This window comes from Callospermophilus lateralis, unplaced genomic scaffold (genome assembly GCF_048772815.1).
Source record: "Callospermophilus lateralis isolate mCalLat2 unplaced genomic scaffold, mCalLat2.hap1 Scaffold_148, whole genome shotgun sequence".
Taxonomy (NCBI): Eukaryota; Metazoa; Chordata; class Mammalia; order Rodentia; family Sciuridae; genus Callospermophilus; species Callospermophilus lateralis.
This window is the reverse complement of record NW_027512614.1, coordinates 15,218-31,497: the sequence shown is the minus strand read 5'-3', so window position 1 is coordinate 31,497 and position 16,280 is coordinate 15,218. Positions and strand designations below refer to the sequence as shown.

The following is a 16,280-nucleotide window of genomic DNA, read 5'->3' as shown; positions in this document are numbered from 1 at the left end:
GGTTTGAAAAGGAAATAAAAAATACAGAAAATTTTTAGCAAATTTATTTACCTCATCATCTCAGCAATCTTGAAATTTCCTACAAATATGACAAGTAAAATATAGCTCTTTCTTCATAAGGATAAGCAGATTGGAAATACTTACCTTGTACCAAAGAAACACTAACAATAACATTTTATAGTGACTGTAATTTTTCCAATAATCCTATGGTGTAGGACTTTAGCACCATTTAGAGGTGATAATGAAAATACAGTAGCCACCACTACACCAGCAAATGAAAAGTATCATGCCAAATGCTTTGTATGTGGGGCCTTAATTTTCACTGTAACCCTACAAATTAGGCATTGTCAACATCTCCTTTTATAAAGAATTAAGTACAGTCACTTAACTACTGATTGGCAGATGTTAGACTCAAAAGTGCAGGTATCTTGTTTGTCTAAGCCTATACTGTTTATATTTCAAACGTCTTCTACCAAAGAGTATTTAAATTACTGGAATCTGACTTTAATTATGAAGTTTTCTGGATGATAAGTATATTATATTTAATTATACCATAAAGCATAGAGTCTTTTAAAAAATGCATCACAATAGTACAGTGTTATTTCTACACTTCCAAAAATGAACTAGTTCATCAGAAGTAAAAACTGTGCACTGTATAAGAACAGAAGAAAGTATAGAAGTGGAAGAGTCAAAAAATTTACTCAGGGTGCTTGACTAGGGTATTTTACAACCTTGTCAAGATCTTCCACAAATAAAAAGGACTTGCTATGTATTTTTTATTTCCCTGTTAAGGGCAACTGTTTAGTATCTGTTCCTCCAGGTCCAGGTTTCACAATCATATATGATTATTTAAAGAACAGCTAGATATATAAAGAAAATAATTAACATAGCAAACAGTTACTCTAGAAAGCCTACCTACAATGTTGGTCCATGGCTAGCATCTGGGAACCTGGATTTCAGCAGGATTCCCATCGTGCCCTGTTAAGAAGATCACTGTGCCTAAACGGTCCATGCAAACAATATGGTTTGTGCTGAACACTTGCTTTCTTCCTGGAGTCTGTAGTTTTGGTTCATGCTAACCCCAATAAGTGTCTTGTGCACTGAATCTCTACAGTGCTTCCCCAATAGACAATATTTTTCATTTCACAGGTGTGAAAGAATGTTGAGAGAATCGAGTACATATTTGACTCTGCTGGGAGAGGACTCTTAGAAGTTTGGTTTCCTCTGGAATTTGTCTGTGTGCCTTTACCCTTTGCTGATTTTGTTCTTGTGTTTTCTTGTTGTAATGGCTCAGAATACAACTGTGAGTACAGCTATATGCTGAGTCCTGTGGGTCTTCCTAGCCAATCACTAAACATGGGATGTTTTGAGGATCCCTGACACAAATAGTAAGATACTTTCACAATAAACCGATAGCTACCGCTAACAGAATGGCCGTGATAATTTGCTTAAGATTGGCAAACTTGGAGATGTTTTACCTGCCACTAACAAGTACAAAAGTAAGTTCCAAACACCTGACCTTGAATTATATAATGTACATTTTTTGTACCCACCAGGCACTCTAGCAGGAAAAGAATCAGGAGACCCTGCTCCAGCACCACCTTATTCTTCATCTTCTTCAAATTCTAAATTCTCTTCCTCACCAGGGGCTAAAATTCTCCTATATAAAAAAGGACAGAAAAATTAGTGAGCTACTCCACTTAATACACCAGCTAACCCTCAAAGCCACTAACTTCCCAGATAAGATGCTGATTATTAGGTTAATGTTGATATAAATGTCAATGTCAATCATTTCATTGCTACCAATGGTATCAGTCATATCACCAATACCAAATTTGATAGGGAAAAAAATCCAGAAATATTTAAAAAACAGGCATAAAATAGATAATAAAATCAGAAGACAAAATATGGATGCTTATTTATTTACCTTAATGGGACAGGCTGAACATCAAATGGAAATTCTTTATTATATGTGAGAATATTCTTTAGGACTAGAATAAAGACATAGACAAACATTAGTCTTATATCTTTTATCTTAGTCCTACATGTTATGTAAGTCTTATATATTAGTTAGTCTTATATGTTATATCTTAAATTGATACTTTTAATCGTATTTTATAGTGTATTAACCACACATTAATATATGTATTTTAAATTCCGAGCTTCACTATCATTTCAAGACTATGCAATTGACTACTGAGTGTCTTAGCAAAATAAAAATGTCCATAGTGGACTGCAGGTACCAGTATTTTCAGAGTACTGTAAGATCTCCAAGGAAAGTCTCAGAGCCCTGATAGAAAATGAACCATAAAATAATTCTCCAATGTACAAGGTCCTAGGTGATATGGGGTGAAAGAGAATACCTCTTCTCCTGAAGTATTTTAACTAAAAGATTGATACTGAAGATGACTAATTAAAGAGAATAGATAATCACATCTTATTCTTTATCCTAAGTAGATTTCCCTCAATACTTATCACACTGGTAAGGTTTGTAGCAACAAGGTTATAATTCTAATATTCCTTTTATGATGAAATTTATTATATATGTGTACACACATATATACATGCATATATATGTGTGTGTTTGTGTGTGTGTGTATATATATATATATATATATATATATATATATATATATATATATATATATATTACACATGTGTACACACACATACACACACACACACACACACACACACACACACACACAGCAGACTCTCTCCTCAGGGAAGTCATCAAACAACATAATGCTATCACCTCTTGTGTCCTGGTTGATTACTTTCTGGAATGTAAGCCTACAGACAGATGTTATACAATTCTATCTGTATCTGGAAAAGTATTTTATGAAATTTATTGTTTCATTTCCCAATTTACGGGTTCCTAGTGACTACCTGCAATTATTTCAAGGTGAATATTTAGCATTATTAATTGGGCAACCCATGATTTTTACTCTAATTACTCAGACTTTAATTTTGGAGTCTTGCAGATTTGAGTTAAAAGGAGTAAGGCATATTGGATTCCTAAATAAGGAAATTCAAAAAGAATAAGTTGTAATTACATAACTTATTCCAATAGGAGTCAATCATCCAGTGAGAAAGAAGTTGGAAACTTGTATCTAGATTCTCATTACTCACTCTTAATTCTCTCTCCCTTTAGCTCTTCCTCATCCTTTATCTCTTTCTTCTTCTCAACAAATGCATATCGAGTACTCACAATGTTCCAATCACTGCTTTAGGTGTTAAAGATACACAGTAATCAAGAACTCATATTTGGACCTTAGACTTTTCTAAGGAAAAGTAGACAATAAATATGCCAATAAATAAACTAGATAATGTAAGATGTGATTAGTGGTATTAAGGATACAAACAGGATGCTGTGTAAAAGCAGAGAGAACTTGGTAGAGTAGCTAAGGTAGACAGGGTGCCTTTCGAAACTAAACTGTAAGAAGACATTTGAGCCAAGACCTGAGATGAGAGGAATCATCCACAAGTGGCTCTAGCATAAGGGCTTCCCAGGTATTAGAGAACAGGCTGGAGCAACAACAAAGGTTCCAAGTAGGAAAGAGTTTGCCTTATTCAAGGCATAGAAAGGACTGTGAGAACTTAAGTCTGACAAGCAAAGGGGAAGCAGCAGGAGATCAAAGTAGAAGGTTTAAATCAAAACCTAGCCCTACAATTACAACAATAACTTGAACATTTACATAAATACTCTAATCTCCCCAGTTCTAAAATGAGAATGCTACTTCCTTTACAGGCTATTGAGAGAATTACAGCCTAAATAAATGTATACAAAATGGCGAGGGAAAATCTAAAATGGACATTCACTCTCTCCATGACCTTTTTGATCTAGTTGACTAGAATCCTAATATTTCTTATCTTACTAAGAAGTACTGTTTATTTTTTAATACAAGAACATCTTTTCTATACTTCTGCATGATCATTGTTACTAAACTATTAAATCAACTCAATATTAATAAGTAATATTAATAAATATTGATCACTTACACAACAATGGAATAGATACCCAAGAATGGGGAGCAGGTAACAAAAAGATCATGTCTCACTTATATCAGAAACAAAAACACAGAAAGGATCATATTGTAATAAGAGTTTAATAAAATGGGCAAAAAAATCAACCATTAAAAATGTATATAACAATAATTTTTAAAAGTTGATCCTGTGATGGTGGCATGTGTCTGTAATCCTAGGTACCAAAAGCCTGAGTCAGGAGGACTAGAAGTTCATCTGCCTAAGCAACGTAGGGAGACCCTGTCTCAAAATAAAAATAAAACAATAAAAGAGCTGGGGTTGTAGTTCAGTGGTAGAGTGCTTGCCTTGCACATGTGGCACTGGGTTCGATCCTTAGCACTACATGAAATAAATAAATAAAATAAAGGTATTGTGTCCATCTACAACTAAAAAAGTTTTAAAAAATAAAAAGGACTGGAAATACAGCTCAGTGGTAGAGCACCCCTGGGTTCAATCCCCAGTACATCAAAAACAAACAAAAAAGTTGAAAAATATCTTGGTTATTAAGAATATCTTGGCTGAGTGTGGTAGTGCACACCTGTAATCCCAGTGGCTTAGGAGGATTAAGAATTCAAAGCCAGCCTCAGCAAAAGTGAGGCATAAGCAACTCAGTGAGACCCTGTCTCTAAATAAAATACAAAATAGGGCTGGGGATGTGGCTCAGTGGTTATCTTGCATTTGTATTGTAACAGAATAATTAAATAGTATTTTCTTTTCTTTAGTATCAAAGCTCTGAAGAGGAAGTATTTGCTTTAGAATAATAGCTTTGTTATATTATTTTTACAAGTTAAAGTATTATCAAACATTTAATTTATGTGAATAGCTTTAGAACTAAAAAAACAAATTATGTTTTACTTTCTATAACTGTAGTATAGGTTTACATTTTCAACAACTATGGAATAACAGCTTCTATTGTTCTTTTAAAATAGCTTAAACTTTACATAGAGTTTTCTTTCTACCAATACTAGCAATGATGTCTTAGGAGGATCTGAAGAGGAGCTTGAATTTTACAAAAGATATTATCATAAGTATGAAGCATGTCATGGGTTGGAGATTCATGGGCTGATTTGGTAGGTCTTACACACTTTGGATCACTACATGGCAGACATCTGATGCTACTCCACCATGGAAAATTCAGCACTCCCAGCCTTGCTCTTGGAGGACGGACCTACCAACCTCCTGAAGCTAACCCTCAAAAGATGACACACAGGCAAATATCAAAATGCATTCTGCTTTTGTGACTGACGTGTTTCATTTTTGTGGTAGGAAAAATGGGCAGCTGCCTCAATTTTGAAAGGGTATTTTTTAAATTATAGGAAAAGATTCCTTCAAAACATTCAAATCTATTTGACTCAACACAATCTTGCAAAGTTCATACTACACTTAAAGCATTCAATAGGCGCTGGGGTGGGGGAAGAGTCCATTCATAATCTCTTTGAGGACTGAAACAAATACAAGTGAAAAATAACACATGTGAGAGTCTGACAATGGATAGTTAAAATGATCCTATACAGGAGAGGAGGCAGAGTTTAATTATGCCTCTATAGAGACAGCAGAGAGAGCTTTCAGGGAGAGGTGGGATTCTGTGAAGCCTTGAAGGGTGACTTAATAGAAGGGAATTTTGCAGGGTGGTGGTGGGGAGATATGCTTGAGTAAGCAGCAGTACATTACTGCAATTACATAAGAAAAAATGGCTCAGACTTTCACAATCATAGTTTTAGTATTTTCAGACAGAATTTAAAAGATTTCAAAATGTTGAAGTAAAGAATACATCAGCCTAATAAACCAGCCAAGAGCTAGGGATGTAGCTCAGTGGCAGAGCATTTGCCTTATATGGGCAATGCCCTGGGTTTGATCCCCAGCACCACACACATGCACAAAATTAAATTTTAAAAAAACTTTTTTTAAAAGAAAGGAAACCAGCTAAGTTTAACATATTAAAAGTTAGAATTCACTATTTTTCCTTAGAAGAGGCTTAATTTTTTAAAAAGCAAGCTTGAATAAGTATACTTAATCTGAAATATTACTAAATACCAATTTGTAGAAAATATTTAATTACAACTCAATAATTAACTCACAACAAGTGCCCTGCTTGGATAAATTCCAAATTACAGAGTCTACCCTACTGAAATACTCGTTTATGTTTCTTTCAGAAGCAACAGCAAATTAAAATCATCTAAAAGGATAACTATCAAGAAGGGAAAAGTACAAATGAAAAACATTATAAAAAATATAATAAAGTGAATCTCCAAAATTCTCTTTCCATTTCTACTCCAAATCTTTTTTAAAAAGCCGAAAAAGTAATAGATTTTAACCTGATCTTCGACTAATACATGGATCAATAATTTCTTAGGAATTTGAACTGGAGAGCTGTACTTAGGAATGATGTAGTACAGCACCACTACAGGTATTAATAACAGCATAGTGAAAGAACCGGTCCAGGTGACCCTAAAACTCATTCCTGGGATTTACAAGCTAATGTCGGTGTTGTCCTTAGCAAAATGAAACTGAGAGGATTCGAGTGCTTAGCATATAGATGCTATTCTAAAAAAAAAAAAGGCAATTAATGAAAGATCTTGTGAGGCAATAGAAGTACTTGAGCATGCTCAGAGGAAGAGACAATAAATATATGAAATAAACATCCACAGTCTTTACAGCCACTCTGTGTATCTATAAGATTCTTAAATTTTGTTTGGAAACAAACTAATAGGAAATAGTGACTGAATAAGAAGGCAAAATCCTAATTATTTTTATCATAAAAAACTGAGGGCTGGTGACGTAGTTTACTGGTAAAGCACTTGTCTAACATGCCCAAAGCCCTTGGTTCAATCCCCAGCATCATCTCTCTCTCTCTCTCTCTCTCTCTCTCTCTCTCTCTATCTCTCTCTCTCTCTCTCTCTCTCTCTCTCTCTCACACACACACACACACACATACGCACACACTCACACACAAACATAATTTTCAGTAGAACCACTGTATAAACAACTGTTGCAACATTTTATTTAAAGCCATCAATGTGTTTTTCTCAAAATAATCTTATATGTAGCCAGTAATAAAAGATTATATATCATATGAGTCCATTTAAATAAAATGTCTTCAATAGGACAATTTATAGACAGAAATCAAACTAATGGTTTCCTAGGGCTGGGAATTGGAAGGAATTTTAGGGGGATGGCAAGAAGTGAATGACTGCTCATGGGAATAGGGTTTCTTCTTGTGGTGATGAAAATGTCCTAAAATTGATTGTGGTGATGTCTGCATAACTCTTCCAATTTACTAAAAAATTGAATATGATATGTTAAATTGGTGAACTGTGCTTTATATAAATTATATCTCAATCATATACAAAGTATTTATTAATGCTTTTGAAAAATAAAGTTTTAGGTACAAAAAAACCCAAAAAATTGTGAGAAATATTACATTGATTAGTATCCTTATATACATTGGATATAGGCATAAGAACTATTTCTGAATATAAGTGTGTCTCTTATAACATCTCCAACTCTTATGATCTATGGCTGGAGATGTAGCTCAGTGGTAAAACGCTTGCCTAGCATGTGTGAGGTCATGGGTTTGATCCCCAGAACCACAAAGAAAAAAAAAAACTTTATGATCTGGATTACATAAAGTAACCAAAACTATTAAAATGACAGAGTTCATCAGAATTCTTGCCATATTCAGAAGGATGGTGTTCTGAAGAAATGAAATATGATCATCTAAAACTGTGGAAAAGCCACCAGAATCACAACAAATCCGTTACGCATTCCTTTGTTGTTGTCTGTTGTTGTTAACTTTTCTTTTCCAACCCAAACAACAGAAAATCAGATCCCCTTCAGTATACTCTGAGAATCCTTTTTCTACCCTGGATTTGTAATACAATCACATTTCAGCTATCTCAATAATATATGTCTTTTTTAGAATTGCTATGAATGAATTAGATATTGGCAGTTTGTGGAATTTATAGGAACATTCTATTTAGTTCTTTTTTGGCAGGGGATACTGGGACTGAACTCAGGGGCACTTGACCACTGAGCCACATCCCCAGCCCCATTTCATATTTTATTTAGAGACAGGGTCTCACTAAGTTGCTTAGTGCCTTGCTTTGCTAGGGCTGGCTTTGAATTTGATATCCTTCTGCCTCAGCCTCCCGAGCCGCTGGGATTACAGGCATGCGCCACTGTGCAAGGCCCTCTTTAGTTCTTAAATTAATTTTTTACCTCTTACTCAAAGCATGTTTACATTAAAAGGATTGCACTAGTGTGAACTGAGATAGACTGACAAATGTTCTGAGATCTAGACCCTGCTCAGTTACTGGGGATTTAAATGAAACAGGGCAAACAAATCATTTCATTTCTTTCCTCAATAGAGAATGTGACCACAAGTCTGAGACTCCTTTCTGTTTGAAAATGCTTTGATTTTATGATTCCCTACTTAAAAATCTTACTTAGTCAGATAAATAAAATCTACTATTCCCTAGTCACATAAATGCACTGAGATGTGCAATCTTATCTCAATAAAAAAAAAGAGTACAGGAGCTGGGTTATAGTTCTGTTTGTAGAGCATTTGCCTTGCATGTGTGAGGCACTGGATTCGATCCTCAACACCACATAAAAACAAATAAATAAAACAAAGGTATTGTATCTGTCTACAACTAAAAAAATTTTTTAAAAAGGCTACATTAACTTACATTCATTCAGTTATTCACACTGTGCCTTTGCCCATACTGCAAGATGAAATCCAAATGGTAATTAAAAATGCAAATATTGTAGGAGTTTAAAAGCACCAAAAAGTAAGAGAAATAAATCCAATCACTTTCTGTGCTAAACAATCTTAATATTCACAACAGATAAAACTCTTTCTAAAGGAATATCACTAAAAAATATAAAACAAACTTACTTGGTTCTAGCTTCTTCAGGTCCTCCAGTTTAAATTCTTCCTGGGACTGTGTGGACTAAATTTAAAATATGCATATTATATCTTTTCATTACAAAGATTTCACTACACCCTATGTCTTTTAAGTGGCAAGAATCAAATATTAAAATAAATATATTTCTTGCTTTAAAGGTAGAAAATGAAAAGTTCCAAACTGATTTTTGGAATATTCAAGCTAATAGAAACAGAAAAAATTAAAATCATATCTTTTATTTCTACAGTGTACAAAGTATGAACTAAATCATTTATGTGTGAGTTCAACTGATCAATTACAATTGTTATAAAACCCTTCTGAGATAATATTGCTTTGGGCATGAATGTCTAATATCTTATCAGAACAATTTAGAATAATTCATTAAAAAAATCCATTTACCTGTAAAGCTGCGCTTCGCAATTCCAAGCATGTTGCAATTTTGCCTATGGTTTTCTGTAGGGAAAAAAAAATGCTATACATCCCAAGATAATTTTAACTGTCAGTTACTAAAATCAAGAATTTTTATTTATAAGAGATCTATAGGGACTGGGATTTTAGCTCAGTGGTTGAAAACTTGCCTCACATGTGTGAGGCACTGGGCTCGATCCTCAGTACTACATTAAAAAAAAAAATAAAACAAAGATATAGTGTCCATCTACAATTTAAAAAATTTACAAAAGAGATCTATACTTCTTTAAATAAATTATTATTCCTTTTCTAGCACCTTGCAGATTTTAGAGAAGAGAATCTGAAGACAAAGGGCTGAGAAGTGGGAGAGAGATGAGTATATATTCTCCTCTAAACTAATATGCCATAACCAATTCTAAATCAAGTTTGGTTTGGTGATAGGTCTAGATATGATTTAAAGGGCAACAAAGATAGCCATTATGGAAAGCAGTGTGGAGGTTCCTCAAAAGATTAAAAATTGAACTATGATATGATCCAACAATTCCACTCCAGGATATATGGCCAAAGGAAAGGAAATCAGTAAGCTGCAGAGACACCTGCACTCCCATACTCATAGCAGCACTATTCCTATTAGCCAAGAAATGGAAACCTAAGAGTCCATCAACTGATAAGTGGATAAAAAAAAATGTTATATATACACAATGGAATACTATTCAGTCATAAAAATAAAGAAATCCTATCCTTTGCAACAACATGATGGAACAAGATCATTATATTAATGAAGTAAGCCAGGCACAGAGACAAGACCCAAAAAATCTTATTCATGTGGAATACAAAAAAGTTGATTTCATAGAAGTTGAAAGTAGAATAGTAGTTACCAGGGGTTGGAGCCAGTAGGGGTGGGTGGAGGGATAAATAAATGCATCCTACATTTCAAAAGAAAAAAGAAAAATTTGAAAGTTTTTAAACATAAGAAATGATAAGTGAGTAGAAAATGTTAACTGGATTTAAATATCACACAATATATACATGTATCAAAACATGTTACCCCATTTATATGTACTATCTTTGTTATCTGTAAGTTAAAATATTGACTTTATTTGTTTTAAAAATAGCTCTTTTTTAGTTGTAGATGGACATAATACCTTTATTTTATTAATTTGTTTTAATGTGGTGCTGAGGATTGAACCCAGTTCCTCACACATTCTGGGCAAGCAAGCACTCTACCATTGAGCCAGAACTCTAGCCCCCAAATACTAACTTTAAAAAAGAAAACAGAAAATTAAAAAAATTAAAAAGGGGGATGGCAATGAAAAGGGATTTTTGACATCTTCCCTTCCAATCATCTTCTCATAAAGCCTGAAATTTACTAAAAGATATCTGAAAGATAGCACAATGGTCTAATTTAATTCTGATTAAAGCTCAATTCTGACTTGTTTAAAAACGTAGGCAATATTAACAAAATCAGTATTTGTGATGAATGGTGCAGATTTTACAGTCTACCTGTTTTATAAAATAAGCTACAAAACAGATGTGATAGGGCACAGTCCTTGCTTTTAATATGCTCATGTTCTATTATGTGTGATAAAACATATACAAAATCACTATATTAAAAAGAGAGACACTCAATCTATAAGCTTCAGCAAAATAAGTTCCTTTTATGTCCTAAAGGAAAAGAACAAGATCTACATTAGGAATCCAGTCCCAAAGACTAATGAGGATTTTCAAATCAAAGAGTTTGGAAAATTGTCATGGTTTAATTACTTAAAATCCCGAACTGAAAGCAGAGGGATAGGTTTGAAAAGTAAAGTGAAGTAGGGCATAGTCATTCTGAAAATGGACCTTCCACAAACTCCTTGCTGAGGAATCTAGGATTTCTTTAACAATAAGTTACACAGAAGTGTGTTTTTATTGTTCTTTTTTTTAACAGACATGCCCTTAAGAACACTGTTGTGAGCTGGGCATAGTTATGTGTACCATCTACTGGCAAGGCTAAGGCAGGAGCCTAAAAGTTTAAGGCCTGTGTGGGCAACACGGTGAGATTCTTTCTAAAAAAACAAACAAAAAACCCCTTGGCTATTGTGATACAGGTATGCAATGTATACATAATTTAAAGGAAAGGGGAAAAACTGAAGGAAAAATCATTTAAGTTATTTCAAACTGTCTAAACAATATTCAGAATAAGAATATGAATAGCTAAGGTGGAAATGAAAAGGGTGTGGTGCTGTATTGCAGTAACATAATTTTTTTGAAGTAGACTTTAAATATTTTAAAAATACAAATATATTTGGGCAAGAAATACAGCTAACCCTCTGGGGGCTTTTTCTCCCCAAACTCCTGTAACTAAGAATTAATAAACACAGGCCTATGGACTAAAAACTTGCTTAGGTTTAATTAAAAAGTTATGCAAAAATTACTCCCATTTCCCCTTGTGCAAAAAAAGAAAAGTATTAATAAGAGTGAATTAGGTCACCAGGATTTTCACACTGCCTTTTCTTAAGAGATGAGGAAAAGACTAACACATATTTTTCACTATCTACAGGATTAAAAATTGACTTAAAACTAGTTACTCTGAGCCAGGAGAAAATGGGAGTCGTTTCCTCCCATTTCTTCTCTTCTTTTAGAATGAAGTTACTTTAAAGTATCCCCTTTTACATAATCTCTATCAGGGAATCAACTTGATATACAAAAATTTTAATTCAAGGAAGAAAGAACAGTACTGAAACATTTTGCAATCTTATATATTTATTTAGCTGACAGATCTGTACGCCAACTTCTTGACTTGAGCTAATTTTTTTCCATTTGTTTTTTGGTTTGGGGGGTTTTGTGTGTGTTTTCTGTTTTGCTTTGAGAGGTGATACATAAAGAGTTATGAAAATTCAGAGTTAAGCATTGAGGTGGAATGCACTTATTCCCAATCCTTCTGTTTTTCCAAGTGACTCGGAACAATCTCCAGTCTTTGGGTTACCCACGCTTTTCAACTAAAAGTGTGGATGACTTCCATTAGAGTTAAATAAGGCCTAAATAGTTAACTAAAGTAATTCATTAAGTGATAAGTTATATATCTGTATAAATGTTCACTTAATGTTAGGCAAAGCATAATCAATCTGATTTTTTTTTACTTAAATATAACAGTTTTTTGTTTATTTTTCTGCTTAATGGACTCAAGAGCAATTTCATTTGGAATTGAATATATCTAGATATTATTTGATGGTATCTTTTGCTCTTCTGTGAATTCAGAATTGTTGCGTTGAGCTTGGGCCTCTTTTTGTAGATGTCTTGCTAATCTGTAAGAAGAAAACTTTTTTTTAGAACTGAAAGCAAACTATCTCAACTGCAACAAAGTAAAACAAATTAAATCTCTTAAAAACAATAAAGTGCATAATACTTTGTTATGTTATTGAAGTAATTCCACATTTTCAAGGCAAATCTACATTACCCTGAGAATCAAACTTTTTACAAAAAAAAAGTTTGTACAAAATAATGATGAAATAAGATACTTTTTATACCATTTCACTGGGACAAATTTCAGAATCTTAGAGCTGCAAAGAATCTCAAAAAGCACATAATTCAACTTTCTTTACTATGCACTAATTTCTTCTATAAACAACCAATAAATAGTTGTCCAGATTCTACTTTAACACTTCCAGTGAGCACCAATAATATATCAACCATAGATACGTTATCATTCTATCATAATTCATTTCCCAATGAGATTTGCCCAAATCCAAATTACAGCCATGACAATAACTCCATCAAAATATGCTTTTGAAACATTTTTAAATGGAAAATAAAGAAAAGCCGTCCACCAATCAAAAACAGAAAATACTGCTTGCCCAGTTATCATCATATCTAAAAATGGCAGGTAGGCCTTGAGTGAGTTTTCCAGGATGAATTTATGATGCTAGTCCAAGCTCAATGGTGAAGATCCAAAGCTATTTCTGAGACAGCAAAAGGCAAAGACTTACTCTTATGAAGAAAGAGAGGAAAAAAAAGAGACCAATTTTAGACACAGTATATGATTAGACATATTTCTAAACAAGTTATAAAAATGGCCAATAAACACATGAAAAGATATTATGTATCATTAGACATCAGGGAAATGCATATCAGAATCATAAAATAATTACTTAGCACCCATGCAGATGGATATAATTTAAAGAGATGAAGAAAATTATAGGCCTAGGGAGAGTACGGAAAAAACTGGAACCCCCATACATTGCTGATGGGAATGTAAATTGGTGCCAGCCATTGTGGAAAAGTTTAATATAGTTAAATACAGAGGAACTGTATGCTCCTTCAAACTCCTGAATGGATATATCCAAAAGAACTAAAAATAAATGTTCACACAAAGCACATGTACACAAATGTTTACAGCAGCATTATTTGTAATAATCAAAAAGTCATAAAACCAAAATTTCCATCAACAAAACGTGGTACATATATTCAGTAGACTATTATTCAGTCATAAAGAGGAATGAAACTCACATAATATGCTAGCTACAGTTATGAATGAACTTCAAAAAGATTATGCTATATAAAAAGAAGTCATATGTAAATGGTCATGTTATATGATTCCATTTACATGAAATGTCCAGGAAAGGTAAATTCATAGAGAAAGAAAGCAGATGAGTGGTTTCCAGGATATGGAAAAATTTAGAATGACTGATACCAGGTGTGAAGTTTCTTCTTGGAGTGGAAGAAATTTTTAGGAATTACAATAGTGATGGTTATAACACATTGTGAATACATTAAAGACCACTTCACTGTACACGTTAAAATAGTGAGTTTTATGGTATATGTAAAAAAAATGCTAGCAAAATATTTTGAAAATAAGATTTCTATTCTGGTTGAGGTCTGGGAGTAGGAATGACAGCAAGTGCTAGGTAGAAAAGGCAATTAAAGAAGAAGTTCATCACAGTTCCAAAAAACAAGAACTAGATAGGAGTTCTATTCTATGCAATCATATCCTTAAAGATCAAGTAGTATTCTCAATGGCCTCTATCCTCTTTATGAAAAGTCTGCATCCTTTATCATTAAGCAAGAAATTCTTACAAAAAAATCTTAACATTTGCTAAGATAGCTCCACCATGTTACTCAGTCAAATTTTCATCCATTTACTTACTTGCTTCCAAAGCTGGAAACCACACAATATATTTTCCTAAAATGTCATTCACTGACTCATAGTCTCACATTTTTATAAATTCTTATGCAGGAGAAGGTACAAATAAATATGGCCCATTGTCCTTTTTCTGTATTTGCTTTCTTTTTTTTTTAACTCTTGCTGACCTATGTGGACTCTTACAGGAATTCACGGTCTATACACCCTTAGCAATGTCAACTATACATCCCTGAGTTCAGGGAAGTTATAGTGTAATAGTTTCTTTATTTGAATATTTCTACATATAATTTGCTAGGAGTGACTATCAACCTAAGCAGGATTCTTTTTTTTTCTTTAAATAGTTTTTGTTTTGTTATTTTTTTAGTTTTAGTTGGAACCAATACCTTTTATTTTATGTATTTATTTTATGTGGTACTGAGGATGGAACCCAGTGCCTTGCACGTGCTAGGCAAGCACTCTACCAATAAGCCCAAGCTCCAGCCCCAGCCCCTAAGCAGGATTCTTGTCAGGAAAAAAAAGTATAGCTTTCAACTCCTGGTTAAATACTAATAATCAGGGCTGGGGTTGTGGCTCAGTGGTAGAGTGCTCGCCTAGCATGCACAAGGCATTGGGTTCGATCCTCAGCACCACATAAATGTAAAATAAAGATATTGTGTTCATCTAAAACTTAAGAATAAATATTTTAAACTAAATAAATAAATACTAATAATCAGAATAAAGGAGACTAAATTAAAATAATCCTGTTTTCAAAAATTAGGCAACAGATTGGGAGAAAATATTGTAAAAATAAAGAACTTTTATCTGTAGTACATAAAGAACACCTACAACTCAATAGGTAAGAGATAATTCAATTTAAAAATAGGTAAAAGCCTCTACTCAAAATGTCATGTGTCCGCGAAGTTTTCCCTGATACCAGATTTAAAATGGTGGTCTCCTAATTTCTACCCCATATTCCTGTATTTCTCTTCCCTACTTTATTCTTCTTCAAAGTATTGACCATCATCTAAAATACAGGCAAGATGTTTTGCCAAAATGTGACAATAAGGCAAGAATCCAAGTTTCTATAGCTTAAGAGTCATTTTCTAAGAATGACAATAGACTCAATCTAAAAATTAGACCTATTCAACAGTAACCAAAAAGCATAAACATGTGACATGGCAATAGCTGATGAGGCAAATCAACTATTTAGAATAACTTGATGGTAAAGAAAGATCAGGCTTAAGCTAAAACCTATTAGTGTCACACAAATTCAACTAATTACCTACAATAATTAGCAAGCTTTGTCCTGCTTTAGTCAAACCAATTTTTAAAAAATGAAGTTACAGGTGATAATATAGTTTATACACAGTCATCAGTTGTGTCCATCGAAGGGGGACACTGTCCAGGTGTACCCTGGATATTTTTTGAAATCTCTGGGCTGATTCTGCACCTGATAAAAAAGATAGCACAATGATAGACAACAAATGAGAAAAAGGACAATCATCTGGTCCAAAAACTTAAGACATGAAATTAAGAAGCAGACAAAACAGAAGACAAACAACCATATCACTTGGAATGTATTACTCTGAAGGCAAGTGCAGTAGAGAGAAACACAAATTATTTTAAGCAAAGTAAGAAAAGACCATAGCAATAAGTTATTTTTAGAGAAAACCAACTGGAGAAAAAATATGTATGTTAAGACATGTCAACTTGACACAAAGATAAAGTAGAACAGGAATCTGAACCCATTTACAAGCTGAACAGAGCTGAATAATGAAAGCTAGTGTCATAAACTTGGCTGCTTGACTGGCTTTGTGTAAGAAAATATCTCAGAACTT

General features: G+C 33.5%; 1 pseudogene; it reads right to left on the bottom strand.

Annotated features, from left to right (window-relative positions):
* Positions 1-15,413, bottom strand: part of LOC143640255 (axin interactor, dorsalization-associated protein-like) — a 32,606-nt pseudogene extending 17,193 nt beyond the window's left edge.
* Between the last annotated feature and the right edge of the window lie 867 nt (positions 15,414-16,280).